Source organism: Salvia miltiorrhiza, unplaced genomic scaffold (assembly GCF_028751815.1).
Source record: "Salvia miltiorrhiza cultivar Shanhuang (shh) unplaced genomic scaffold, IMPLAD_Smil_shh original_scaffold_358, whole genome shotgun sequence".
NCBI classification, from domain to species: domain Eukaryota; kingdom Viridiplantae; phylum Streptophyta; class Magnoliopsida; order Lamiales; family Lamiaceae; genus Salvia; species Salvia miltiorrhiza.
In genome coordinates, this window is record NW_026651535.1 from 124,939 (window position 1) to 130,938 (window position 6,000).

Genomic DNA, 6,000 nt, shown 5'->3' on the forward strand with positions numbered 1-6,000 from the left:
TTATCATTTTTATGACGTCCACAGGAGAACTTTATACCTATTTTTGGATTATACCCACCCACTTATAAATATCTCATTCACCTTTACTTTTTACCTTTTCACCACTCTCAGTACTAATTAAAACACATTTTCACTATTCTCAATACACTCAACAATATTTTATCCACTCTCAATACATTTAACGACATTTTATCCATTTTCAATACACTCAACAACTTTTTTCTTAAAACCTGTGTCACTCCCTCCTAGAAAGTTCTTTCGTGGACAGATGAAGTATGTAATAACATATTTTTTCTAAAATAATCATAAAATGTTCAGAAAATGTAAATAAAATTATCAAAATATTAAAACACACACACACACACACACATATATATGTATAAGATTTATAATCATATATGAACTTTTTAACATACTCCCTCCGTTCCATTATTGAAGACACACTTTCCTTATTGGGTTGTCCCAATAATAAAGACACACTTCCAAATAAGGAAAGAATTAGGACTTAACAATCATTAATTAATTTATCACTAATTAGGGTATAAAAGTCTAATAAAACCCTAAATATTTTCTCCCTCTCTTGAATATTCTCACTCATCCTCTCTCTCTCGGCTCTCTTGGCGCCGCCGCCGCCTTGACCACGGCGCCGCGCTGCCCTGCCGGAAGAACAGCAGCAACGAGCCTTCTCCGGTCGAACAACCGCCACCCATACCCCTCTCTTCTTCGACGGACAGCAGCGGCACCCCTTCCCACGCCCTTCCTCTGCCAGATCCGCCACCACCGCCCTTTCTCTCATTCTCCCAAAAACCCAGATCCGCCAAACCACCACCCTCAATTTCTAGGTTCGATTTGAGAGAGAAAGATAGTGGTGGATCTGGTTCTGGGGCGGCGGAGGTATCGCTCGAGATACGTCGGATCTGAAACCGGCGCACATCCCCTTCTCTTCTCCTTCAGCGGTGAGGCCACCACCTTCCTTCTGAAACCCTCCATCTCCGCCGCCATTCTCATGGTGCAAATTTGGGAATCAAAGAGAACAAAATTGGCAGATTTTCATGGATTCGAAATTTCTAGTTGTGTTGTTTCGATTTCTGGATTTGATTTCTGATTGTGTTGTTTCGATTTTCATAATTCGATTTTTTGTGTTGTTTCAATTTCTGGATTCGATTTTCATGGTTCAAATTTTCTACATTTATGGATTTGATTCGGTTTTCATGGTTCAAATTTGAGAATAGGAATGGGAATGGCAGATTTCGATTTTGCTCTTACTGTTTCGGCGGTGTTGTCAGAGGTGGTCGGCGGTGGTGTAGTGGTGGGGCGGTAGCCCACGTTTGGTTGGGTGTTTTTAGAGGTTGGAAAGGGAATCAAGTAATTGAATCCATTACTTGTTGTTTGGTTTGAGTAATGAGATAATCATTACCCTTATTTGAGGGTAATCCAATCACCCAATTTGTTACCCCTTAAAATAGAGGGGAAACAAAAGAAAGGGAATCCCTTACTAATGATTCATTTCCATTGTTAAACCAAATACTCAATAAAAGTAATGGTTATTGTTACCATTCCACTCCTTTATTTAATTCCATTCCCTTTCCATTCCTCTACTTAAACCAAACGAGCACTTAAAATAAAGTAAAAAGAAATCACTAACCATTTACTAATCAAATACACTAATAAAATTGGGCACCCTACTTTATTCCCTAATCTACCTCACCTTAATCTTCATGCCCAAATGAAGTGTGTCTTCATTATTGGGACGGAGGGAGTATATATTTATGGGTTAAGTAGCAATTACACCCCTTACATAGACACCCCTATGGTGTTTAGCCCTCTATACTCGATATTGGATCACTCAAGTCCCCGATTTTTGAATTTCAGTGCAATTAAACCCTCCTTCAAACGGTCGTTTAATGCCACCACTTTTTTCTTTAATTTCGTATGTAGTGGGATCCACAACATTTAATATGCAAATTCCACCATTTCTTCTTCGCCAAGCTTGCTTGAAATGGCCTGCTCGCGGGAAATGGTCTGCGGCCATGCTAAAGACAACCAAGTTAAAGAGGAGTTCAACAAAAGCTAAAGATAATGATTTACCTCGCAGGGAAATGGCCTGCTCGCCAGAAATGGCCTGCGGCCATGCTCCTGATTGAGCCAACAAAATCTTTTTCTTTGGAGTCTTCATCGGCATCATGTTTGTTACACTTTCATTTCTTTTCCCCTATTCTAGTGTAATGTCTCAGACCGTTATGAGCTTGATTTATCCAAATAAGGGTTCTTATTCTTCATCCTAATGTCATTGGGTTTCTGACAAGACATCTCACACAACGCAACACTAGAAATTTTCACCCCCCTTTTTCAGCAGCTTCTGAAGGTCTCTTGAAAGAATTATGAGTCATTTCATCCCGATCAGTTTTAAGTGCAGAGTCACGCGCGCACATTTGAAATAGTATGCTCTCCATAAGAATCATTCTCAACTTTTTTATTTTCAAAACACATGATCGAGTTCTGTAGTTCAGCTGAGATGTTTACAGAAGGTAAATTATTATCTTTAGCTTTTGTTGAAATCCTTTTTAACTTGGTTGTCTTTAGCGTGGCCACAGGCCATTTTCGGCAAGCTTGGCAAAGAAGAAAGAGTGAAATTTGCATATTAAATGTGGTGGATCCCACCATTTAAAAAAGTAAAAATAAATAAGTCACGACGTTAAACGGCCGTTTGAGAGGAGGGTTTAATTCCACCGAAATTGGGACATCAAGGACTTGATTGATCTAATGTCGAGTATAGAGGGCTAAACGTCATAGGGGTGTCTATGTTAGAGATATAATTGTTATTTAACTCTATATTTATTTATTTATTCTTTCTTTCATGAACATATAGTCAACATATATAAAAGAAATTTTGAACATTTAAAATATACGACCTTCGCCCACAAAAGAACTTCCTACTTTTTTTTTTACTTCCACGAAAGAACTTCCTACTTATTTTTGGATTATGCTCCACCACTTATTAATATCTCATTAACCCTTACTTTTTACATTTTCACCACTCATAATACTAACTAAAATACATTTTTACCATTCACAATACACTTAACAATATTTTTCCCCTCTCAATATGGCTATATGAGTGCATATTCTCAAAAGTAGTTATTAAATTTTTATCATCAACAATAGATAACTATCAATAGATATTATATTTAATTCATTCAATCTATCTTATGATATACTTGATCTTAAATAAAACTTAATTAGTTTTAATTATAAAATCTTATTTCAACAGAAGCAACGTGTATAGTTAATTAGTACTATTCTCTAAGTAATATATGCATTAGGGAATGGGACTAACTTTCTAAAAATTTCTACAACAAAAGACAATAAATACCAACTAAACTAAAAATAAAAAAATATTAATAAATTATAATTAAAAGATAAAGCACTTGCAATTTGATGAGATTTATTATAATATTTGTTATAGCAATTTTTGGAACAATAATAATTTTCGGAGCAATTATGCAGCTATTTATATGAACATATATAGGTATTTTGGAAAGACAAAAATTTAAGTTTGCATTGAAAAATAATTGATTATTAGGCATTTGAAGCCTAACAAAGGGCTTTATCATTGCACCATTATTAACTTAATAATCATATATATATATATATATATATATATATATATATATATATATATATATGATTCAATTCTATAGAAAAAATACTCTAAGATTAAGAAATAAGAATGAATCTAAACCTTTGATTTCAACAAATCCAACGGATTAGATTAAATTCATCAAATCAGTTTACTAATTAAAACCAACCGTATAATATACTCTAAAATTCGAAAAGATTATAAGCGTCAATTTCTTCCCATCAGATTTTAAGAAATTTAATCAAAACCCCGAAATCTCTCAATTTCCTTGAAGACTCTGATACCATGGAGATTTCAACGAATTCATATGATAAGCTTTTGAGTGTTATTTTGTTATTCATATTTCTTCCAGCAACAATTATGGTGTTCGTAGGTTTGCATTATATACTTTGTTAATTACAATCCTTTGAACATGCATTAATAAAGTTATGAACTTTGTATTGAACATGGGAATTAATAGTATTGTTTCAACAACGTCTGGTGTTCAACAACGTCTGGTGTTTGATAACACTCATGTTTCCATGGTTTTAGTGTTCATATGATGTCAATTTTATAGGAAACTGAGTGTTGGATGATTGTTTTATGCTTAATTTGCTTTATCTTTTGAAACATGATTCTTACTCGAATTTTGAAGGAAATTTCAGATTTATTGAATTCGAATTTGGAAAACTTATCTGAAATAGAAGTTGTATATCGTCTCGATACGAGTTCGTGAGCGCAAACGGATCATAAATCGGAGTTCGGACAAGAAAGTTATGACCAAAACAAGAAAGTCGCGCGCAGCAGCGAAACAGCGGCGACCCCGCGGCGACCGGGCGGCGACCGCCGCCCGAAGAAGAAATTTTGGGAAGCAGCCGGCGACCGGACGGCGACCGCCGGGAAGCCCGCCGAGTTTTCGGCGCCAGCGGTGAGCGCCGTCCGATCGCCGCCAGACCGCCGCACCTCCGTATTTTTGCGTTTTTTAGGCGTTTTTATAGTCCTTTTCGAGCTCAAACTCTGTATTTTACCCTGGTACTATAAATAGGTCTTCTTTTGACCTATTTTGGGTTCCTTTTTCAGTCCCCAACTTTAGTTTTTCAATTTCATAGCTTTAGAATTTATTGCTTTCCAGTTTTTATTGCTTGGATTGGATTTCCACAAGATTGAAGATTCAAGCTGCTACATTCGTTCTTATTCAGTTTTTATATAATTCAGTTTTTCCAATTGCTTTCTTTTTAATTATGTTTATGCTTTCTTTTATTATGTCTGGCTAGTTTCACTTAGTTGATTCTAGGGTTTGTAAATTGTTGATTGAATTTATGTGATTTATTTGTTAATATCTTTGTGCCTTCCAGTTTATGATTCATAATTCCTGGTGCTTAATTTCTTGTGAATTATCTGATCAATAGTTTGCATGTTTAGCTATTCGGTTTGAGACCTAGCGGAGATAACTGTTTAGCGGATTCAGGAATGTATGATATGATTTTAACCTTGAGACCTAGCGGAGATAGGTGGATCATAGGGAGCTATTGGGAGTTAGTAGATTTTCTTGAGACTTAACGGAGATAGATAATTTACTAATCTACGATCGTTGCTGCTCTAGCGAGAGTGATTGATTAATTAAGTGATCTCTCATCATAACTGGATTAAACTGGTACATAGGATTAATAGATTTATTATGTGGATTTAGTTAATGAATTTACTACCCTAGGATCAGTTGTCTTTTAATATTTGAATTTTCCTACGTGTTTTTAATTATTGTTATTTGCGTTTTAGTTTAAGTTAATTAAACCTTCCTGCTTTCGTTTACCTGCATACTGTGAGGGTCTGTTTAGGAGATAGATAAAGTAATTTCGTTTTACAGTCTCTGTGGATACGATACTCTGCTTGCTATTTCTGTGCTACGATTACACCGTGTTAGTTGCGGTATTTTTGTTGCTAATAAAATAGTGATCAACTTTTTGGCGCCGTTGCCGGGGACTGTTAAGAATTCGCTTTAATATTTTCGATAGGACTTTATAGTACTGTAGGTTTTATTTGTTTTTATTTTTCTTTTCTAACTTTTAAAAGTTGTGTTTCTGTAGGTTGCTTATGAACACACGATCTCACGGAAATCCTCTCTTTGAGTTTGACCCTGAAATCAATAAGACCTTGCGCAACCTAAAGAAGCAGAACGATCAAGTTGAGACAGAAACGATGGCTACTCCAGAGCAAATCCAAATTCGAGCTTTGCAAGAGCAGTTGAAGAAGCTGCTTGATGCACAGGAGACAAGAGAGGCTCAGAAACAACCAGCCATCAATGAAGCGTTCATACCACAGTATGTGTACCAGGAGCCCCCACGAGTGAACGTTAACAACTTTGAGCTGAAAACGGGTTTGAT